Raw genomic sequence first — 25,335 nt, forward strand, 5'->3', positions numbered from 1 at the left:
CATATCAAGAAATAAAATCACTTGTAAAAGACCATACTGTATCTCCCTTTATGCGGTATTAAGAACAGCAGCAATGCCTTTTTCTCAGTCCCACCACTCCACAGGTACATTTGGTGGGAACATGAGAAAAAGCTTGCTCTGCCACTGCTCTCAGACTCTAGAACACCCTCCAATTGGAGGCTAGCCTGGCCCCATCTTTGCTTGCACAAGACCTTTCTCTTCAGGCAGGCCTGACTGGTTTACTAAGGGGATTTTTTTTTTTAAATGGAAGCATTTTATTCTGTGTGTTAGTTATGTTTTTAGTATTGTTCTTGTTGTGGGTTTTAATGAGATATTGAAAGAAAGATCACTGGAAGGACAGATCCTGAAGCTGAGGCTCCAATACTTTGGCCATCTCATGAGAAGAGAAGACTCCCTGGAAAAGACCCTGATGTTGGGAAAGTGTGAAGGCAAGAGGAGAAGGAGACGCCAGAGATGGTTAGACAGGATCATCAAAGCTACCAACATGAATTTGACCAAATTCCAGGAGGCAGTGGAAGACAGGAAGGTTTGGCGTGCTCTGGTCCATGGGGTCACAAAGAGTCAGATACGACTAATCAACTAAACAACAAGTGTGATATTGATTTAATCCTTCTTTAATATCATAATAATTTATGACTTGGTTTTAACTTTGTTTCTTTTAATACTGTAAGACACTTTCGATTCATTAAACAAAAGGTGGCATATAAATATTTTATATTGAACAAACAAACAAAATAAGATGATGAAAGAACAATAATTTGGTTTTCACTATACAATACTACTACTACTATTACTACTTCTTTGATACACATATCAAACATAATGCATCTTTTCACTGGATAACTGTTTTCATACAAAAGATATGTTTGAAAGCCAGCAGAGCTGCTACCGGTCATGTCAGAAACTATTGAGCGAGATGGAGCAAGAATCTAATTTGGTACAAGACATGTTTTCTACATTTCTATATGATCATGATCTGCAAAAATCTTAGAAGTACAGTATTAAAGATGTGTCATGCTCTTATTCAAAATGTCTGTACAAACAAGACTGAAGAATGGTGACACCAATAAATCAATGTCTCCTTTGCAGATCTTTATTAAACTTCAATAAAGTTTAATTATTACATGTAATACAATGATGTTGTCATTGCATCACCTTTAATAGCAGTTGGAAAAACTCAGATAACATAAGAAATGTGTTGAAAGATCTTTGCACAGAACAATTACATTCAGTCAGATACTAGCTAAAGGTAACTATATACAGTATATTACAGAAGTGAGTACACCCCCTCACATTTCATAAATATTTTAGTATATCTTTTCATGTGACAACACTGAAGAAATGACATTTGGCTACAAGGTAAAGCAGTGAGTATACAGCTCGTATAACAGTCCCCTCAAAATAATGTAACACACAGCCATTAATGTAAAAACCGCTGGCAACAAAAGTGAGTGCCTCGCTTAACGATGTTAATTCATTCCAGCGAAATCACTGTAGAGCGAAAATGTCGTAAAGCGAAATAAAAAAGCCCATTGAAACGCACTGAAAACCCATCAATGCATTCCAATGAGCTGAAAACTCACTGTCCAGCGAAGATCTTCCATAGGGGCGGCCATTTTCGCTGCCTGTAAGGCGAGGAATACGTCCAAAAACACAGCAGGAGCTGTTTTAAGCAGCAGGCAGCCATTTTGAAACCTAACGATCAGCTGTTTTTGATCGTCGTAAAGCGAAAATCCGTTCCCAAAGCAGGGAACCAATCATCGCTAAATGAAAAAAACCATTTAAAACATCGTTTTGCGATTGCAAAAACCTAATTGGCAAGCAATTTCATCGTACAGCGGGGCAATCGTTAAGTGAGGCACCACTGTACACCCCTAAGTGACAATGTCCAAATTGGGCCCAAGGAGCCGTTTTCCCTTCCTGGTGTCATGAGACCCATTAGTGTCAGAAGTCTCAGGTGTGAAGGGGGAGCAGGTGCTATCGCTCCCGCTTTCTCAGACTGGAAGTACCACATGACACCTCATAGTAATGAACTACCTGAGGATCTGAAAAAACACATTGTTGCTCTACATAAAGGTGGTCTAGGTCATTGATGGCAAACCTATGGCATGCATGCCACAGCTGGCGCACAGAGCCCTGTGGGCACACTAGCCATAAGTCGCCATAGAGAAATACCTGTCCCCCGATCCCGGATTTCGCCACTCCCCTCTGCTGCTGCAGTGGTCCAGCGAAAGGGTGCAATGGCGACCATTACAGTTCACTGGGGGAACCATGAATGCCAACATGTACTGTGACATACTGAAGCAGAGCATGATCCCCTCCCTTCGGAGACTGGGCCACAGGGCAGTATTCCAACATGACAACGACCCCAAACACACATCCAAAACGATCACTGCCTTGCTAAAGAAGCTGAGGGTAAAGGTGATGGACTGGCCAAGCATGTCTCCAGACCTAAACCCTATTGAGCATCTGAGGGGCATCCTGAAATGGAAGGTGGAAGTGTGCAAGGTCTCTAACATCCTTTAAGGCTTTCACGGCTGGGATCTGATGGCTGTAGGTTTTTTGGGCTGCCTGGCCGTGTTCTTGAGGTTTTTCTTCCTAACATTTTGCCAGTCTCAGTGGCTGGCATCTTCAGAGGAAAGGAGTCAGAACTCTCTCTGTGCTCTGGTGCAGTTTTGTGGGATAGTTGAGTACAGTGGTGCCTCGCTTAGCGATGTTAATCCGTTCCTGGAAAAATGTTGCTAAGCGATTTAATTGCTAAGCGATTTTAAAAAGCCCATAGACATATATTAAAACGTGTTTAATGCGTTCCTATGGGCTTCAAAACTGACCTTATGTGAAGATCCTCCATGGGGCGGCCATTTTCGGTGCCTCTAAAGTGAGACAAAACAGCGGGTGGCCATTTTGTTTTTCCGGCAGCCATTTTGGAACTGCTGATCAGCTGTTTTAAAAGGGTCGCTTTGCCATGATCGCTTCCCCATGATCATCGTAAAGCGATTTTTCCCCATAGGGGCCATCGCTAAGCGATCGCTCTGGCGATGGCCAAAACCCCATCGCTAAGTGATTTCATTGCTCAACGGAGTGATTGCTAAGCGAGGCACCACTGTATTTATAGCTGTGGGATCAGCTTTTTGTCCTTTTCATGAGACTGGGTGATTATGGTGACCAGTGTGTTTTTTGTTGTCATTCTATTGTTGTCATAAGCGGGAGAGATGATTTGCACAAAAAAGACCAGTTAACAACACCCATCAATCATAATGACAGATCATCTCTCCCCCTGAAGCCTACCTTGTAGGATTTCGAGTATAACCTTGCTAGTGTGTGAAATGAGTGCAATTGTATGGTAATTGGAGCATTTTTTGGCACTGCCCTTCTTTGGGATTGGGATGTAGACTGATCTTTTCCAGTCCTCTGGCCACTGCTGAGTTTTTGAAACTTACTGGCATATTAAGTATAGTACCTTAACAGCATCATTTTTTAAGATTTTAAATAGTTCCACTGGAATACCATCACCTCCACTGGCCTTGTTGTTAGCCATGCTTTCTAAGGCCCACTTGACTTCATTCTCTAGGATGTCTGGCTCAAGGTCAGCAACCGCACTATCTGGATTGTCCGTGATATCCAGATGTTTCTGGTATAATTCCTCTGTGTATTCTTGCCACCTCTTCTTGATGTTTTTTGTTTCTGTAAGGTCCCTACCATTTTTGTCCTTTATCATGTCCATCTTTGAACAAAAGGTTCCTTTAATAGCTCCAATTTTCTTAAACAGATCTCTGGTTTTTCCTTTTTCTATTATTTTCCTCTGTATCTTTGCACAGTTTATTTAAGAAGGCCCTCTTGTCTCTCCTTGCTATTCTTTGGAAGTCTGCATTCAATTTTCTGTAACATTCCCCATCTCCCTTGCATTTTGTTTCCATTCCCTTCTCTGCTATTTCTAAGGCCTCTCTGGACAGCCACTTGGCTTTCTTGCATTTCCTTTTCTTTGGGATGGTTTTTTTTGTTGCTGCCTCCTGGACAATGTTACGAGCCTCCATCCACAGTTCTTCAGGCACTCTGTCCACCAAATCTAGTTCTTTAAATCTGTTCTTCACTTCCACTGTGTAATTCAACAAGGAGTTTGGTTTAGATTATACCTGACTAGCCCAGTGGTTTTTCCTACTCTCTTCAGTTTAAGCTTGAGTTTTGCTATAAGAAGCTGATGATCAGAGTCACAATCAGCTCCAGGTCTTGTTTTTGCTGACTGTATAGGGCTTTTCCATCTTTGGCTGGAGAGAACATAATCATTCTGATTTCGGTATTGTGACAAACCCAGACCTACTGGGATATGCCACAGTTTCACTAAGCTGCCACCAACCATTCCCTATAAGAAGTCACACAGACCAGGGATGGATTTTTAACAAATAAAAGAATAAGGTTTATTTAAAACAACACACAGGGAAAATAAAATGATCAGGTGAATAAGATATAGTAACGTGGCTTAATCTCATTCATACATGCACACAGTTTGGTTCACACAGAACACTTAACTTGAAGCACAGACCCTGAACCTATCAGTTCTGGCTAACCAACAGACACCTGAACCTATCAGGTTGGTACTGACTGACACACAGTAGTACCCTGTCTGACACACAGACTCCCACACCAGCTTCTTCTTCCCAGCTACTGCTTCTTCTCCCAGTTCTCCTCACACGCTTCACATATATATACAGTACAGCCCCTCCTCCTGATGTCCCGCCTTCCACTCCCCATAGGATGGAACTTTCCCTCCAAACCCATGACAGACAGGTAACATCAGTGCTGTATGTAACACCTCCCCTCTTTATAAGTTGTATTGTAGGGGGAAAGCTAACGTGCTTTTCTCCAAAAAAACAACCTGGTTAAAACACACAACAACAGTTATACATACAATACCATACTTACTTATACTTACATTCTAAGTTAACCATATCAATTAGGCATTTAAACATTTACCATATACATTACATCAAGTTACCTTTATTCATACAAACGAAGTTCAAAAAACAGGTACATTTAACTTTTTGTCATCAATATATATACATAGTCCATGTTTCTTTCGCCGTCTTCATTCTTCAGGTCTTCTTGACAAGGCATCAGCAACACAGTTCACTGATCCTCTGACCACCTTCACTTCAAAGTCATAGTCTTGCAGGTTTAAAGCCCACCTCATAAGTTTACTATTGTGGGTTTTCATTGTCTTTAATCATTGCAGTGGTGAATGGTCAGTGCACAGAATAAAATGTCTTCCCCAGATGTAAGGCTTGGCCTTCTGGATCGCGTAGACTATGGCCAGGCACTCCTTTTCCACGGTTGCCAAATGTATCTCACCTTTCTGGAGTTTCCTACTCAGGTAGGACACTGGATGCTGGTCACCATTCTCATCCTCCTGGCAAAGAACTGCTCCTACCCCGCTGTTAGACGCATCGGTGTAGATGATGAACTCCCGGTCGAAGTCTGGAGCACGCAGCACTGGATAGTTGATGAGCGCCTGCTTCAACCTCTGGAACGCCTCCTCACAGTCGCTGGTCCACGGGATGCGGTCATCAGCCTTCTTCCTCGTCAGATCGGTCAGCGGAGCCGCAATCTCGCTAAACCTCGGGATGAACTTTCTGTAGTAGCCCACCAACCCAAGAAATGATTTAACTTTTTTCTTGGTGTTGGGTCTAGGCCAATCACGAACGGCTTCTATTTTGGCCTCTAGGGGTTTTATCACTCCTCCCCCTACTATGTGACCCAAATATTTTATTTCTGGGCTACCCAGCTGCAGTTTGTTCTCTTTGCAGAGCCTAGGCCAAAGCACTTCCTCCCCTGGGTTAAAGTGCCTCTCCCTGCCTTCCTGGTCATCCCAAGCTTTCTTTCTGACCTTTTGAGCTTGCAGGGTCTCTGCTGCTAGCTCTAGGTTTCTCTTTAGGTCAATCCTTAAAGAGTCTATGTATGTCACAACGTCTTGTGGGTCATCCTGGGTGATCTGCTCCCAATTTTGTTTGATCAAATCAAGGGGCCCTTTCACCCTTCTCCCAAATAAAAGTTCAAATGGACTGAACCCGGTACTGGCTTGTGGCACTGATCGATAAGCAAACAAAAGGGATTGCAGCTTCTGGTCCCAATTGTTTGGATTCTCTGCCAAGTAAGCCCTAATCATGCGCATTAGAGTCCCATTGAACTTCTCAGTTAACCCATTACTTTCAGGGTGATAGGCAGTGGTTTCCTTGTGCTTAATTCCACAGATTTGCCATAAGCGTTTCATGAGCTTTGATGTGAACGATGCGCCCAAATCTGTGATTATTTCTGAGGCAAATCCCATCCTGGACATATACCCCACCAAGGCATCTGCCACTGTGTTAGTTTCAATGTTAGTCAAGGGAATGGCTTCAGGGTACCTCGTGGCATGGTCCACAATGGTGAGAATAAACCTGTTCCCCCTCTTTGTGGCCTTGGGCAAAGGTCCCACAATATCCACCCCTATGCATTTGAACGGAGTGTCAATCACAGGCAAAGGGCACAACTTTGCTTTGGTCCTGTCGCGATTATTCCCCTGCCGCTGACACACATCACATTTTTTACAGAACTCCCTGATCTGCTTCCCTATGTCAGGCCAGTAAAAATTCTGTGTGATTCTCTGCTGTGTTTTGTTCACCCCTAAGTGCGCAGCAAACATGTCAGAGTGCCCCCTTTGTAAGATCATGGGGCGATACTTTTCAGGTACCACTAGCTGACTTCTGATCCCATCTCCCCCTTTTGAGATATTCCTCAGGGTCTCTCTATACAAAATCCCCTTTTTCTCTAGAAATCTCACTGGGGTTTCAGGTGTTAGCTGGGCGTCAGTCACCTGTTCAAAACACTTTTGGAGAGTGGCGTCTGCCTTTTGCTCTTGGCCAAATTGGCTGTCTGTGGTTAAGGTTTCCACCACAGCTTCTGAACTCCCCTCTGCTTCCGTCTCTGGCTCATCATTACCCCCCTGAACTGTCCCCGTGGTGGCTTGTGAACGTGTAATCACTAGCACCCGTTTCACATGTTTAGCCAGGTCATTTCCCACGAGCACGGCTGCTGGCAGAGTCGATGAAATTGCTAGCCGCCAAACTCCCCTCCAGCCTTGAAAGTTGACAGGTACCTCTGCTACTGGCAGTGAGATCACCTGCCCCTCAATCCCTGCCACCTTCATGCTCTCATTTGGGATTACATACTCCCTAGGAATAATATCTGGATGGCACAGGGTCACCTGGGAACAAGTGTCCCGCAGCCCCCGATACTGATGGTCAAGTATTCCTACGTCCACCCCTGCTGTTTCAAACAACTGAGAATCTGTTCTCACGAGCAAGCATCGCTTGACCTCCAAAAGAGGACCATTTTCCTCAGCCTGATCAGCAGATGTACTTGTTCCAGATTGAGTAGCCATGGCAACAGGCTCCCTCAGTGACAATGAGCCTTGCTCTTTCTGGACACAGAACACAGCTTTTGGCTTGGTTCCACTCGATTCCTGAGGCACAATTCCTTTTAGCTGCTTTAATTTCTCACACTCTGAGATTAGATGGCCCTTTCCCTGACAGAAGTAACATTTTCTGCTATATTTTGAGTCTTTCTCATCTTGTTTTGGTTTTCCCTCCAAAATCTGAGGTCTTGGTTTCATGTCTGAGGGCTTCCCTTCACCATGGGCCCCTCCCCCTTGCTGGCTTTTCCCTGGTCCCTGAGAGTACTTGCTGTAGGTTTCTTTGGGTTTATCTACAGATTTCCACTCAGCACCTAAGGGTTTTCTTATTTGATAAATAAAATCTGCGATCTCTGCTGCTTCTGCCACAGATTTCGGTTTCCTTTCCCTCACCTGGAATTTCAGTTCCCCATGCAGGACTGAATAGAACTGTTCCAGCGCTATCAAGTCTTTGAGCTGCTGAAAGGTCTCTGTCCCCTCCTGAGATAGCCATTTCTCTAGCAGCCTCACCAATTGGGCCCCCACTTGGGTAAAAGTCTGCTCTGGTTTCTTGGTGATTGACCTGAATCTTTGCCTCAGCTGTTCCGCATTTATCCCATGTCTTGCAAACACCAGTTTTTTAAACTCTGCAAAATCTTTCATCAGTTCCTGTGGCATCTCTGAATAAACTTCAGCAAGGCTGCCACTGATTAAAGATCGCATAATGGTCATCTTCTCAGTTTCCCTCACTGAGAAGTCCACAAACGCTCTTTCCACTAGGGAAAAGAACACCTCAGGACAATCTCCCTTGTGGTACACAGGGAATTTCTTCAGGTCAGCTTTAGACAATTGGCCTCCCTCAGAATCCCTATTGTTATTATTGTTCTGATTCATCAGTTCCAGTTTTCTTAACTCAAACGCCATTCTTTCTTTTTCCAGAGCAATTTTCTCTCTCTCCCTCTCCATTTCCATTCTCTGTCTCTCTAATCTTTCTTCTTTTTCCATTCTCTCTCTCTCTCTCTCTAATTCAAATTGCCGTTGTTTCTCTCTTTCCCTTTCCTCCATTTCCCTCACCCTCAGTTCATGCTGTTGGGCTATGAGCAATTTTCTGAGTTCTGGGTTCTGCTCTCCTGTGCTGTCACCCTGCACTGAGCCAAATTCATCCTCAGAACCTTGGTCAACCTGGGGGTCTTTCACTTCACCCATTTCTGCCATTTGGCTTCGAGTCAAGGGCATAATCCCCCCCCCCAGAACAGGCTGCTTTCAAAAGTCAAGCCTCAAAATAAAGCGACCACTTTTTTTTTTTTTGCCTCAGAACCAGCTTTCTCTATAGATTGCTGCTGTCCTTCAGCACTAACTTGCAACAGTTGCGAGCTAGAGTCTACCCCCCTCTGCTGGGCCTCTCAGCAGGCAGGCTAAATCACTTCTACTTTACAGTTTTGCCTCAGCTTTTTTCCCGCCAAAACCAGGTTGCCTCAGAGCTCCCTAATCTAGCCCCCAATCTGAGGTTACACGTTCTTCTACTAGTGCACCCCCCCGTGAGGCACACCTAGAAGATTACCTACGCGCTCTCAGATTGTCCCTGACTAGACCCCCCTTGCTCTGGGCACACTTGCCAAGGCTTTGCTGGACCGCTGGACAACTGGACCAGTCGTATCCCACACGCTGGACACCAATCAATGTGACAAACCCAGACCTACTGGGATCTGCCACAGTTTCACTAAGCTGCCACCAACCATTCCCTATAAGAAGTCACACAGACCAGGGATGGATTTTTAACAAATAAAAGAATAAGGTTTATTTAAAACAACACACAGGGAAAATAAAATGATCAGGTGAATAAGATATAGTAACGTGGCTTAATCTCATTCATACATGCACACAGTTTGGTTCACACAGAACACTTAACTTGAAGCACAGACCCTGAACCTATCAGTTCTGGCTAACCAACAGACACCTGAACCTATCAGGTTGGTACTGACTGACACACAGTAGTACCCTGTCTGACACACAGACTCCCACACCAGCTTCTTCTTCCCAGCTACTGCTTCTTCTCCCAGTTCTCCTCACACGCTTCACATATATATACAGTACAGCCCCTCCTCCTGATGTCCCGCCTTCCACTCCCCATAGGATGGAACTTTCCCTCCAAACCCATGACAGACAGGTAACATCAGTGCTGTATGTAACAGGTATTGCCCATCTGGTGATTACCATGTGTACGGTTGCCTCTTGTGTTGTTGGAAAAGAGTGTTTGTGATGACCAGCTTGTTCTCTTGACAAAACTCTGTTAGCCTTTGTCCTGCTTCGTTTTGAACTCCAAGGCCAAACTTACCTGTTGTTCCTTTTATCTCTTGACTCCCTACTTTAGCTTTCCAGTTCCCTATAATGACAAGAACATCTTTTTTTGGTGTCAGTTCTAGAAAGTGTTGTAAATCTTCATAGAATTGGTCAATTTGAGCCTCTTCATCATCAATGGTTGGTGCATAAACTTGGATTACTGTGATGTTGAAAGACCTGCCTTGGATTTGTATTGAAATCACTCTATCATTTTTGAGACTGTATCCCAGTCCAGCTTTTCCCACTCTTTTGTTGACTATGAGGGCTACTCCATTTCTTCTACAGGATTCTTGCCCAGAATAGTAGATATGATAATCATCTGAACTGAATTTGCCCATTCCCGTCCATTTTAGTTCACTGACACCCAGGATGTCAATGTTTATTCTTGCCATCTCCTGTTTGACCACATCCAGCTTTCCAAGATTCATAGATCTTACATTCCAGGTTCCTATGCAGTATTTTTCTTTGCAGCATCAGACTTTCCTTTCACTTCCAGGCGCATCTGTAGCTGATCGTCCTTTTCGCTTTGGCCCAACCACTTCATTTGCTCTGGAGCTACTTGTACTTGTCCTCTTCTCTTCCTCAGTAGCATGCTGGATGCCTTCTGACCTGAGGGGCTCATCTTCCAGCGTCATATCTTTTAGCCTTTTGTTTCTGTCCATGGATTTTTTTGGCAAAGATACTGGGGTTGTTTGCAAGCTCCTGCTCTAGGTGGATTAAATTTAGTCAGAACTCTCCACTATGACCTGTCCGTCTTGGGTGTCCCTGCACGGCATAGCCCATAGCTTTTCTGAATTACTCAAGCCCCTTTGCCACAACAAGGCAGCAATCAGTGAAAGGGCAACTTTGGTCATTCCAAAATCTTTGGTTATCAGTTTAAAACATTTCCAAAAATTGCCAATAGCTGCTATGGTAAGTTGCTTCCGAAAATTTAAAAATCAGTGATCTTGCAAACATTAAATCTTAGCAATGCTGTGAAATAAGAACTGCAGTACAAGACCATTTTTTTCAAATGCAGCCTCTTCCTAACAGACCAACAGAAAGGCCCTATGAAGAAATTCTTTATTTGTAAGGAATTGCTCACTACTGACTCCTTTAAACTATATAGAATCAAGCTAAAAGGAACTCCAGAAATTGACAAGCTGCTTATACTGATTACCAAAAGACATTTGACTCTGTACCCCACCCATGGTTTCTTGAAATTTTGGAGATGTATAAATTGGTACTAGAATTAACACTTTACCATGTAAACTCTTTATAAAGTGGATGAAAAACTAAGGTGCAAAGACCTCCTCTCTTTATTTGGCACAATTGCTGGGAAACAGTAAGAGAAAACAGAGATATCCTTTAAAAATTGTGTGTGGTAAGGTGTGGTGTGGTGTGGTGTGTGTTGTTTTTTTTTAAAGGGAAAATAATGATTATATAGTATTCATATTGACTACAATGGAGTTCCAAATACTTGGAAATACCAAGTTTTAAAAAGTCCGAATTCCAGATCCAAAGGGTTGTAATTCTGAATCCAAATTCTTAATCTGAAATTTGGTGCTAGGGTGCGTCCCTAATGTAAACCGCTAAAACATGGCTGCAATTTGTGAGGTCAGAACTTACCTTGCTGTGTGCTTTGCAGTCTTCTTTATCAGTTTAACAGATTTTAAAATTACTTTTTCTAACTATCAGTTTCTTAAAAGAAAAGCTAAATAGATATGTGCAACTGCTATGAAGTAGGAAGAGAGGATAACTATACTTCAAATGAAAAAACTTGACAATATCTGCTGTATTAGTTTCATCTGTCTTGTCTACTGAAGAATCCAAAGTCTCCATTATCATGATTTTAAAAAACTTCTGACTTACTGAAATAGGAAGTAATAGCATTTCTTCTCTTATTAAGTCAAAAGCTGTGTTTTAAGAGTATAGTATACAGCACTGAAGTAATGTTTAAAAGCACAATAGAGACAAGCTTGTCAGTTCATAGAAGCTTACGTTTGCTGTGATTAGCCTTTCAGCAATTGCAGTACAGTAATTTTCTCCAAACAGAGGGGACTATTCAAAAGAAAAGAAAATGAAGAGAAGAAAAGAAGATTCTTCTTTTCCACTAAAAGTAGAGGGATTTAGCAAGGATTCACATACAGCTACGTACAGAACCAATGTACACAAATAAATTTCCTTCCTTTTAGCATGGGTGTCTCTACAATCCTCCAACTGCTAACACATTTCTCCAGACCCTAGGCAAGGGGTGAATATTTTTCCTCTCATTTCTAGGTGATTTCCTGCTTATTCCAGATGTTTCCTCTCTTACATTTATGAAATCACTTTGTATGCACAGATGTGTCTATCATAAGGGTAGACCAACAGATTCAGCAGTACTCTCAATGGTACCAGTAAGTAAAACTTGTTACTTATGTTCCAACATACCAGGAAAGGTTAATCACAGGACATGAACTGTAGGTATTGGCAAATCAGGTTTTACAGGGTTCTCTGTACATGAGATACATAATTCTTATATACATACATATACAATTCTGTCCTGAATTATAGCTCTCTTCTGAAGAATAGCACTGCTGTCATAGAAGAAGGCTGGCATCAGCAGACAGCATCTACATGATCAAATGCTGCAGGAATTGTCCCTAAGTTGAAAGTGATATTTCATCTTTGCAGTATCATGTATAAGTTTTTACACATTTGCTAGATAAAAACATCATGCGTCAACATTCATGTCCAATTCTGCAAATACTATTTCCAAACAAGAGTTGACTCATAGGTACTTGGTGCTGTGTCTGCAGACAATAGATGGATGACTCATGTCTGTAAATTCCTGGAAGTGCCAACAGAACCTTGCTTAGTCATCTTTTTAAGGGATGCTGAGTTCATAAGCTGTGTAAGCCATAATAAAGAAATCTAGCTGTATATCATTTTTAAAGAAAAAACACTGCACGGCACACATTAAGATTCTAATAATAACTTCATATTCTTGAGTCACTTCAAAAGGTTTACAGAAGTTGTATAGTTGTATAGTGAGGAAGGCATACTTTTGCTACTAAAACAAAAAGAAGAAAAGAAAAAAGGCACAATATTCCTTTGCTTCAAAGAATATTAATGTTTTGCAGGATATATTTCCTGTAAGACTCTTACAAGCCACAAACATCCTCGTCATTGATTTTAAGAAGTAATTCCTTTTTCCTCTGCATGAAGCACTCTGGACACCACCACTGCTAGCTAATGCTGAATGGTTGGCAGCAGTCTTTGCTGGCAAATACAAACTGGAAGAAACAGTTGGCCCATTGCTGTTGCTGGAACCATAGGTGTTGATCCTGTAAACCACAGACATTTGGGTGCAACTTTATAAGATTAAATCAAATTTTCATATGATGCCATGTTTGTGCAAAATAACACCCACACAGGAAAAATAAAGTTGTCAGTGAAAATATTAAGTTTAAAACACTTTATGTGATGCAATGACATGGAAGGAGTATGGGGGAAATTGACTCTAGACTCTCATACACAAAGGGACCCACGTTAATATTGACAAACAATATTGTTACATTTTAGTATTTGGAATAATAATATGCCTTTCTTTCCAAGGCAGTAGAAAGTGGAGTAATTTCCAAAAACTGCAGTCCTCTTATTGTGACCTTGACTTCAATTGAGGTATCTGCATTTGTCCTGTTTCAACCTGCAACTTGAGTCCAACATATCTTCATTAAAAAAAATAGACACGGAACGCTGTTTACCTTCCCACTGAGATGGTACCTATTTATCTACTTGCATTTTGCATGTTTTCGAACTGCTAGGTTGGCGGGAGCTGGGACAAGCGGCGGGGGCTCACTCCCTTGCGTGGATTCGATCTTATGACTGCAGGTCACGGTGTTCTGTGTCTAGTCACGCTGGCCACGTGATCACAGAGGATTGTCTGCGGACAAAACACTAGCTCTATGGGTTGGGAACAGAGATGAGCACCGCCGCCTAGAGTCGGACACGATTGGACAAATTGTCAAGGGGAACCTTTACCTTTATCTTCCTGCATGAGATCCATCCAAAGCAACTGCTATAGCCAACAGCAGCAAGTAATATTATCGCTACACTTTAACTTGTATTTGATGCTTATATTCAAACCAAACTTTCACTTCAATACCTAGTCAGTTTCAGAATTGGTACTGCGATCACAAAACGATGATTCCTATGGGATTTTCCGCTTTATGACGATTGGTTCCCTGCTTCGGGAACCGATTTTTCGCTTAACGATGGTTTTGAAACAGCTGATCGGCGGGTCGCAAAATGGCTGCCCGCTGTGCAAAATGGCTCCCCGCTGTTTTTGGGACTGATTCCTCGCTTTACAGGCACTGGAAAATGGCCGCCCTATGAAGGATTTTTGCTGGACGATGAGGTATTTCCCCCATTAGAATGCATTAAACAGTTTTTAATGCATTCTAATGGGTTTTTTACTTTCGCTTGATGATGATTTCGCTGTACAGTGATTTTGCTGGAACGCATTATCGTCATCAAGCGGGGCACCACTGTAATCATGAATCAGCTTTAAGCCTTTACATTTGTCAACAAACATCTAGAACAAAATAGCCATGTTCAAATGTGGGTCCTTTCAGGTTAACATCTTTAGGAAAGTAATTTTAAAAGAGGTAGCCGCACTAGTCTGTGCTAGCATGTCAGGCAAAAACAAAACAAAAATTTAAAAAAGATAAAAATGCTATTGCGCCTTAAAGACTGCTATATTTTAATGTGAGTTTTAGCGGATGAGTTTGAAGAAGAGGACTTGTACATGAAGACTCACATTAAAATATAGCAGTCTTTAAGATGCCACAACATTTTTGTCTTCTTTTTCTTTAAATTTTCTTTTGTTTTTGTCTGACTTCTATATAAATTTGATTTCTATATATAAGACAGAATATGTAAACCGCCCAGAGTAGACACATTCTAGATGGGTGGTATATAAATCTAATAAATAAATATTACTGAACATCAGAAAAGTAGGGGCACAGAAAAAACAATCAGAGATCCCTTTTGTTGTTTTTGTTACATGCCATCAACTTGTCTCCACCATATGGCAAACCTATGAATGAATGAACTCCAAAATTTCCTGTCCTCAAATGCCCTGCTCACCTCTTGTAAACTCAAAACTACTTAAAATAGATCACAAAAACAGCAACTGCCACATGGTCTCTTACTAAAATTTGGGAAAATGTATCACATCAGATCAAGTGCTTATTATGAGCAGCAGCTCAACAGCCTGTTATGCTACTTTATGTTTTTTTATATAGTTCTCTTTTGAATTAGAGAATGATAAAAAGTCAAATTTTCTTAAGAAATATTATCCAGTTGTTTGAGTCATACTAAGTTCGCTTTGAATCCTGTGGTCTGCGGTAGTTTTTTCTGCAGTTTTTTCCCCACTAGCCCTGAGAAGTATTTGAATTTGAACCAAGTCTTTCAGTCTATGGAGACTAACTGAAGACTGTAAGGCTTTGGGAATCACTTCTTGCCTTCATAACATATTTTTAGGAAACAGATTGGGGTGCTACTGTTCAATGGCTGCCTGGTTTTCTGTGTTTACTTTTTCTTATTTTTGCTGTTTTTGTTTGTTTTTCTGTTGCTATTATACACTGGTTGTTGTAACTACTTTATTGGTTGGTTTCACTGATCACTTTTTGATGTGGTTTTACATTTATGTACTTATAAGTGCTGGAAAACTCTGTGGTTTAAGTATCAGGCTGCAGAGTTGGAGGTAGGGAATTAGATTCCCCACTGTGCCTCTGACAGGGGCTAGACTTGATGTTCCATAGGATCTCTTCCAACTCTGCAGTTCTAAGATTAAGATCTAAGATATTATTAGTTGCCTTGGATGTCCCAGCATGAACAGAAAGAAAAGATAGAAATACTTTAATTAGTTAATGAAAATGGTGTTACACTACACAGAACCAATGCTTAAGCAAGTTATTTTATGCTTACAAAATCACATCATTAACAATTCTAGTTACGACTTGATTTTTATCAATATATCATTAAAATGTTTATTGAAAGAAATCTTTCATTTCCATCTTCATCTATTATATTATATAAGGAGATCAGAGATTCTTCTGAAGCAGGTGGAGCCAAGAAATACAAGTTTGTTTTTGTCAAGGTACATAGAACAGTAGCACAAAAACACTGGGGATTATTTGTATAATCTCCTGCTTAGATGCGATTAGCCTATGAAGAAACACTCTCTCCTCCTTTAGGTTAGAAGGTATCTTTCACTTGAAGATAATAAACACACACCTGTTGAAACAAATTACAGCTGAAGAAATCACAGGCAATGAACCTGCAACACAATGCTAAATAACTTTTCTCAGTGGGGAATCTCACAGAATTAAATGGGACACTTAACTCTCTACCAAGGATTCAATATTGCAGTGTTTTTCATATTTTTTCTGCAGATGTATGTTATATGATTAAAAAATATTGTGGTTATCTTTTTTAAAAAAATACTGTATCATATTATTATCTTTCATAGTTAAAATTAAATCAGTAGAAGGAATTATTCAGAGAAGTGTGGACAGTATTAAGTTGGACCAACAAATAATTTGTCAGTTACTTATCTGTAACTGTAGTTGAGTGGTCATCTGTGAATTAACACGTGGGTGTTTCTGTGCCTGTGTGAAACTTATAACATTTTAGACAAATAGAAAATCATTAGAATACCCTCCCATGCCCATGTCTGTGTGTCTGACAGTTATCCTTCAGCTCCCCTCATCTGTCGCTGCATAAGAAATAATGTAGTATGGTAGATTGAAGAGAGGATGCATGGGTTGTGTGAATTTGCAGATACAGTAAACACTAAAGAACCCTACAATTTGTCAGTCACATGTGTGATTCACAGAGTCCACAAAGAAAGAAGGACAGGTGTGATTCCTTTCTTCATGGACTTTGTGAATCACACATCTGACTGACAAATTCATTTACTGGCTAGCTGGTGGGATGTTGCACCAACACTGCTCTCCTGAATGCAGCATCAAGTTTCACCCTTACATCCAGTCTGTAATGTTTGATTAATGTTGAGGGTTGAGATTGCACTGCAGTATTGCAGATATCTTTTAGTTAGATCCCTTGAAGAAAGACTGTTGAGGCAGCAACAGCTCTGGTTGAAGTCTCGTTCAAAGACTCAGGGAGTGGTCTCTTTGCCAGCTGGTAATAAAGCCTGATCATATTGGCAAGTGACTTGAACAGACACTGGGGTGTTATTTGAGCTCCCATCCTTTAGCTCTGATAACAAAGAGTCTGTTAGTTTTTTGAATGTGCTCAGTCCTTAAAATATAGAATGCTAGGGCTTGACAAACATCCAATATGTGAAGTGCCAACTTTAGTTCAGAAGAAGGGGACAGAAGGAAAACTGGAAAGAATGAGGGGCTAGTTGAAGTGAAAATTAGAAACCTCTCTGGGCAAAAATTAGGAAAAACAGTGACTTTATCCTTGTAGAATTTCAAGATATGTGTGTCATTCTTGAGGGTGCACAATTTACTTGCTTGATAAGCTGATGAACAGTGGTTAATTCTAGCAAGAATAGTTTTATATGTAAGTAGCCTCAGGCTTGTTGTGGTCATTAGTTCAAGGGTGGTTTGATTAGTTGGTTGAGAACCAGGGAAACTGACCACTGCAGAGGTGGTGCACATCAAGGAGGACATTCTGCAGACCTTGGAGCTTCTTTAAAGTTGGATTCCTGAAATACTGGGATGCCTTGGAACCAGGGATTGCTTTGCCTCTATAGCAGACAGATAAGACTTTTTTTTGAGGAATGAGACAAACCATTCTTCATAAAATGTAACAGGAAGCTCAGCACCATATGCAGGGAATATGGAAGGTTAAGTTTTCCTATTGAAGAGATGAATGGAGAGCATTTCCAACATTTGTATTCATAACTCCATCTGGTGGTGGGTTTCCTGGATCCATGTATAATCCTCAATAAAGTTGGAGAATTCTCCATGTTCTCAACTTCAGCCTGGCTAAATCTGGATGATGAATTCAGCCCTTGTTCTGAAAAAATAAGTGAGCTGGAGAATGTCTTGTGTCATTAGTTTTAACATTGCAAACCAGGCTTGATGTGGCCACCACAGGGCTATTAGAATGGCATCTGATCTCTCTTTTTGAAGCTTCACCCTATGTAGCAGAGGTATTCATAGAAAGAGATAAAGACCTTTTGACCATGGAGTCCTGAATGCATCCCCTAGCAAATCATAAACCTGACCTGCTTGAGAACACTATCTCTACCATTTCTTGTTGATCCTCATAGCAAAAAGGTTTACAACTGGCTGTCCCCACTGCCTGCAAAGTCATCTGGGACTAGTTCCCATTTGTGATCCTGGGCTACCTGTCTGTTCAGATTGACTGCCACATGAATAGCTATTGGGAAGATCTGACACATCAGACACCATTCTCCAAGGTGGACTGTGAGGAGCAGAACAGACAGTGTATGTTCTACCTTACTTGTTTAGGTAGTACATAGTGTTGTTGTTGTCAGTGACCACTTGTACTAAACAAGTGTTTTGAAAGCCAGCTAGCAATCCTAGTTAGTTTATGTTCATCTTTCTCTCTTTCCTATACCAAAGGGTGTGGGCATGACAATTCATGCAGCAAGTGCCTCAACCTGTTAGGCTTGAGTTTGTTGTTACCTGGATTTTGGTCTTGAGAAGATTGAATGGCCGTCTTATGGTTAAATTGGGAACTGTGGCCAACCATTGAAGCTATAGTCCTAACTCCGGAGTCACAGTCAAGATCTTTGAGGAAGTCTCAGGTAAGCAGAGACTAGCACCATACACTTTGTGAAGACTGTGAGCTATGTACCTTTTTGCAGGACCATACTCACTGCCCTAATTGTGTATGGTTAGGCATGGCCTAACAACTCCTCCTCAGTTTCAGTCTACAGTCCAGTAACACATAAGGAGGACATGACACATTGAGGGCAAGAGGGTGGATTGTATGAGTTCACAGATGACCACTTGAAGCACTACAATTTGGATAAGTAACTGTGACGGACAGGTCAGGAACCACTCCTGTCCATCACAATGGAACCCTGATCCAGGAGCCAATGGTTCTACAGAAGAGGCGGGACTAAGAAAATATAAGAAGAATGGAAGTCAGTTAGAGTTTCAGTTAGGGAAGAGTTAGGTAGCAGTTAGGGATGAGTTAGGGACTGGTGTTAGAGAAAAGCAGTTCAGGCAGTTAGGACCAGCCTTGTGTTAGAGAAGAGATAGGGAATGAGAAAAGAAATGAATAAATACCTTGAGTAAAATGATTCTACTTAAGCAAATATGAATGTTACTAAAGCACAATTTCTTGAATGAATAAAATAAGACCATCCATGATTCGCTATACATGATTTACTGATAAACATTTAAATAAACATTGTTTTATTGAATAACATTGATTGAAGAGTCATATTTAATAGAGTGGGGAATATATCCTCTGGTGACAGCGGAAAAGGGTTGAAAATTTAAATGTCATACCCGAAAGTGAACCTGGGTTGCGTGGCAGAACACAGGGTAACTGGGTGTGTGTGACAGTAACCTATACTACTTTGTTGTGTTCTCTGATTCACATAAATGGGTGACTTGATCAATCATTTACTGTTGGGCAAGATGTCATGCCAGTGGGGAGAAAGTACAGTTTTATAGTTTTGTGAATTTTTTAGTTCTGTTTAGTGTAAAATGGCTGGCTGGATGACATGGTTCTCTCATCTCGTTTGAGTTCTGGGTTGTTGTTTTGACTGTTAAATAAGACAAACAAGATTTGTTTGGTGAGGATGTTACTTGTTATACTTTGACAATGCTTGGGTACAAGTGTATTGACATCTTGATGGAGATTTAGGGTTGTTGTATGGGCAACCATATCTTCATGCTAACACATACTGTTTTATATATTTTTATTGTTGATTTTCAACACCGATTATTTTTGTTACATTATGCCTTTTGAGAAGTTCATTTACAGCTTTGGGAGTAAAGTTCTTAAACATCTATTCTCCATCAAATAGCAGGTCTTCAATGTGTGATCTTGACACACAGCATCAGTTTTGGAAGTTTGCATTTTTCATTTTTTTTAATAGAACACGGTGTCCCTCATGTTGACTGAAGCCATGTTTCCATACTGCTACGGCAAAACTTTTGCAGAACAGTCAGCCGCATGGCCTGCTAAATGTATTCAATATGCAGTAAATGAATATGTTTCTTGTTGAAATGAGCGTGCCATTCCACTACAGTCTTCTAGGAGACTATTAAGGAATGGTGCTGGCTTTTTGCAAATAAACTGACAATAGGCTGCCATAGCTACTTGGTAGCTACCTACCCTAATTCCTAAAAGTACCATAGAGTACAACCAGCATTTTGTAAGATCTCATTTTCTTCTTTCTCTGCTAACTGGACTGAAAGGTTCCCTGTATGCTGGATGCATGCGGGTCCCTGCCTCCCTGCACGCAGCTGTCTTCCTCCTCCACACAGCGATTGCATTAGGTTCTGGTCATGACGGGACCTAGCACACAGGGGCAAAGTCATGTGCGAGAGAGGTGGAAAATTTCAGCAGGGTACATTGCTGGAGTGCATTGCATCTTGCCTTTTCCTTTAGTCTGACTATCTTATGAAGCACTGAGCTCCAATGGTCACTCTTGGAGAGTGATCCTATACAAGCAGCACTGGATGTAGGTTCTGCAACCTCATGTTGAGGAATTCAATGAACTGGCTTTGGTGCAATTAGCTCCAAAGCAGATGATATTGAAACATAGCTGGCAGATTGCTGAATGACCACTAATGTCAGTTTTGGTCTTTCTCTGCTAAGGACATTGGGAGTTTCCTGCATATCAGATGGAGGCCTAGTCTTACAGCCCTGTATTTTATCTTCTTTCAAGCTCTCAGGATCTTTTCCTTAGTTCACAGTTCTCTGCTTTGTTTCTGCTGTTAACAGTTTCTATAGCAACCCATCCTAACAGTGATTACACTGGCACTAATACATATTTCACTACAGAGTACTAATTATGCCAATGTGAGCCGTTAAAAAACCCATGAAACTCGAAAAGACACACAGCACCAGTTTTGAAAGTTTGTGTTTTTCATTTTTTAAAAAATAGAACACAGTGTCCCTCAGTGGTGAAATGGGTTTTCATTGTTGGTGTACTTCAACTGAAAGAAGGCACATTCTTTAGATGTCAATGAGTACAGAGAAGTTTACTCAGGAACAAAGAAGATACTTAGGGCTTTCTATTGAAATACCACCAGCAACAAATTGGGAGACAAAATGAAGACTAAGACTGAGTGGAAGCGATGAAGGAACAAAAAAAGACCCTTTAATATAATACTGAATTGTTGTACAGTATTACATGGGTAAGAGCATCTACATTATGCTATTTCCTATTACTGGATACAGATACAAAAACTGGACAATGAAGAAATCTGATTTATCTAAAATGTGGTGCGGAATAAGAGTTTCACAATGAGAGAATGGTGTCCAGGAAGATAGGACTCCTGTCAAGAGGTCATCATGCTTTTTGCCTGGATCACAAGAGTTTAATGTATCAAGCTTATCTGGTATCAATGTATCAAGCCTCAACCATCTGGGAAGAAAGAGTGGAAGAGGAAGAAATAGAGAAAGAATCTAGGATGGAAGTGGTGGAAAAGGATAACAAGGAAATACAGCCCCTGATGGGAGAGAAGCTGTTAGAAAGGTTAGGTCAGCAACAGCAGAGCTAAAATTCACGTTTTGGAATATAACAAAAGCTTCAATGAACTACAGTGGTGCCTCACACAACGATGTTAATTGGTTCCAAAAAAATCAACGTTGTGTGAAACATCGTTCTGTGAAACACCATTTCACATAGGAATGCGTTGAAAACCGGTTAATCCGTTCCAATTGGAACAGATTGCCATCGTTCAGTGAAAATCCCCATAGGAAACATCGTTGAGTGAAACAATGTTTCCTATATTGGAATGTATTGAAGCCGACTCAATACATTTCAATGCCTTTGCGAAGTCCTTTTTCGCTCCTGTAAAAGTGTCTTACAATGCAAGACAATGTAAGCGAAAAGGGAGATCGGGAAAGGGCTCTTTGATCTCCGTTTGCCTTTTAACGTTCTTCCCGACCTCCCTTTTCGCTCCTGTAAAAGTGTCTTACAATGTTTGGAAGCTGTTTTAAATGATTGCAATGGTTAGTCCACCTCCTGAAACCTATGCAAACTGATTTTGGTGTTGTTCTGACACTTCGTTAATTTATGATGATTTTTTGTTTTTTCCATTGGAAACCATTAGATAGACCCTCCTGGAGTAAATTTCACTGAGGGCTTGCATGGTTGTAATAGAGAGGAAAGGGGAGGAAAGGCCTCTTGAGTAAGCCTGCTCACATAATGCTGAATTTCACCCTCTTTCAACTTCTAGCAGATTTTACTTTCTTCACCCACTTTTGTTCACTCTGTGTCTATATGTGTGCCTCTGTGTGTTGTATGTTTTACTTAAATGTAAAATTTATCTCATTTTACAATGGAGATTCTTCCTCCAAATGTTCTATTTCTCTTCACAATAGATTTTGCAACACCCAGAAAGCTCAGATAAAGATTTCAGTTTACCTTTAAGACAATAAGACAGTGGAACAAATACAATACAATATATATATGTGTGTGTAATATATATATATATTTTATAATGTTGTATAATATTATAATGTATTATAATGTTGTATAGTATAATACATATATATATGTATTATAATGTTGCACTCCCTTGTACTGACTGTGAGAAAGGAGATATTTATATAATTATTTAAATTTAACATTTAGCTATTTGTGTCTTTTCTCTGGACAACAGAAAAAACTGAATACAATATTTTATTTTTCTCGGCAATATGTGCTACTAAACATTTTATGCTAAAATGGACACCTTAAACATGAAAGTGTCACTTAGGAAATGAATAGTATATTGGGGTGCCTTCTTTGCAGTATCCTTTAATCTAGAGAATGATTTGCCTTGGGTTATCCAAAAAAGCTAGGGATGTAACAATTTGCATGTGTAACTTGCAGTAAGAGTTCTAAGGCTGCAGGATTAATTGAAAGTGACAATCTATCCAGCTGTAATAATCTCTCTCTCGAGCTTTAACATTGAACCAAAAACTCAAAATATTATTTTGCATTTAAAACATTAACACTCAAGACTGTGTGTTTACTTCAATAAGAAATATTCCAAAGCTTGACTTCAAGTATTTGAACTTTAAGAATGCTTGAGTTTATTTACTATTTATTTAAAATATTCTTGCCCCACTTTCATCTTAAAAAGGGTCCAAGCCAGTACTTCAAAAACTAAAAACAAGTATACAAATATTACCAAAGAATCAAACAAATACCACACTAAAACTGTAATCAAAACCAACACTGAAAACATACATAGCAACAAGGCACAACAATCCATTTAAAACCTGTCTTGGACAGCTAGTCATTCAGGAAAAGCATGCCTGAAGAGAAAGGTCTTTGTCTGCTTTGGGTAGAGTGGGCGGCATATAAATTAAATAAATAAATAAAATAAATATCCAAGTATACCAGCTGGCCTTTGGGTTGTGTGTGTGGCAGCAAAGGCCCTCTCCTGTGTCCCCACCAACCGCACTTGTGAATTGGTGGGACTGAGAGAAAGGCAGCCCCCGGTTGATCATAACATCAATCCTGTTTTAAATTATCATTTTACAGGTAAAAATATTTTAAAGATGAATTTTTGATTCTAGTGGAACACAGTAATTTAAAACTTAATAAGAAAACAAATGACAAGATATGACGTAACACTATGGTTTACTTGTTGGAACAGTGAGTGCAGTGCCTCCTGCTTGCTCCCTGTATTCTTACTCTTCCACCTTCTTTTTGCAAGAGAGGAGGAAACTGGAAATTGAATGCAAACTATACTGTATTTTTCCATGTATAAGACACCGCCATGTATAAGATTTTTCTAACCCAAAATTAAGAAATCTAAGTGGGTTTTTCGGGCTCTTTGGCCGAAAAACCCACAACAGCCATTAGATCCCAGCCGTGAAAGCCTTCGCGAATACAAATCTAAGTGGGGCTTAGCAAGTGTAGGGGGGAAAGGATCAAAGCGCTGCAGGATCACTTTGATCCCTGCTTTCTCCCTTTGTGCTAAGCCCCATGGGGCTTAGCAAAAGGAGGGGGAAAGGGATCAAAGCAATTTCACGACTGCATGATTGTTCTGATCCCTTTCCCTCTTACACAGCCATGGGATTGCTTTGATCATTTCCCCCCATCCTTTTACTAAGCCCCATGGGATGTAGTAAACAGAGGGAAAACCAGGGACCCAAGCCATCCTGCAGTGCTTTGACCTCTGCTTTGCTTTTGCTAAGGCTTAGCAAGCGGAGGGGGAAAGCAGGGATCAAAGCCCTGCAGGATCAGTTTGATCCCTGCTTTCCCTTCCACTTGTTTTTTCTCTCTCTTGAGCTTACTTCTGTGTATAAGACGACCCTCAATTTTCAGCCTAAAGATTTTAGACAAAAATATAGTCTTATACATGGAAAATACTGTAATTCATTCTGATTTATCTTTTAACCTGACCTCTCTATAGGTGAAGAATGAAAGATGTGTCTGAAAGTCCAAAGAGACCCAGATTCTGGCAAAAAGTAATGCATATTATGATTAATAAAATCACCTAACTATGTGCTTATTTGCTCATAACTGTTTTCACTCTGTATGATCCTTTCAGTCATCCCACTCAAATTCAAAGTCCATTTGCCCACACAGCAGAAAAAAGAGAGGTTACCTACCTGTAACCATGGTTTTTCTAGTAGTCTTCTGTGAATTCACACAAGTGGGTTTGTTCTGAGCCTGTGCAGTACGTTTCGGAAGTTTATAGAGCTTAAAAAAACATTTGACAATGAGACATCCCCCTTGGAAATTAATTGCCCACCCCTGGTGTAGAGGGTGAATCAATATGTGAAACTAAGCGTCTTGTAAATCGATGACTACGATCCAGTCTCCCTGCGAGAGAAGGGGAATAATGGTATTGAGAGTTAGCATTCGAAATTTTTGAGGTCGAATAAATTTGTTAAGTTTCCTCAGGTCGAGGATGGGGTGAAGATTTTGCTGTCTTCTTTAGTTTATGGAGATTTTCCATTAGCTCATCTGTTTTTGAGTTGAATAGACCGGTGGCATCGAAGGGAAGGTCCTCTATCCCCATTTTTGTATCATCCAGGATGTTCGATTATCTAAGCAATGCATGTTGTCTAAGCGCTATGGATGTGGCCATTGCTTTGTATGCTGTATCGGCTGTGTGTCGAGTGGCCACTCTTTGTTGTTTTGCGAGTGTTGTCGCTTCTGTATATATGTTTATTTAGTCAAGTGTGGTGATTTCTGCTGCAGCTTGTAATGTTGGTAAGATTTTATCCAAAAGATGCCTTTGATATGCCCCCATGGCTGCTTAGTAATTAGAGACTCGTATCAGAAAGAATGCTAGAGAGTAGAGTTTTCTTCCTAGTATATCGATTTTACGCCCTTCCTTGTTGGTCGGTGCCATTGATGATTTATTGCATGCCTTATATTGAGTTGATTC

General features: G+C 40.7%; 1 protein-coding gene and 1 long non-coding RNA gene across 10 annotated transcripts in view; one reads left to right on the forward strand and one right to left on the reverse strand.

The window, feature by feature from the left end:
* BABAM2 (BRISC and BRCA1 A complex member 2) overlaps positions 1-25,335 on the reverse strand; it is a 226,112-nt gene that overhangs the window by 26,693 nt on the left and 174,084 nt on the right. The gene's annotated exons all lie outside the window — the stretch shown is intronic.
* On the forward strand, positions 108-20,738 carry LOC144585819 (uncharacterized). The gene is made up of 2 exons (XR_013540384.1): positions 108-4,315; positions 9,637-20,738. It is a non-coding gene; the product is annotated as an uncharacterized LOC144585819 (long non-coding RNA).

Source organism: Pogona vitticeps, chromosome 1 (genome assembly GCF_051106095.1).
Source record: "Pogona vitticeps strain Pit_001003342236 chromosome 1, PviZW2.1, whole genome shotgun sequence".
In the NCBI taxonomy this organism is placed as follows: Eukaryota; Metazoa; Chordata; class Lepidosauria; order Squamata; family Agamidae; genus Pogona; species Pogona vitticeps.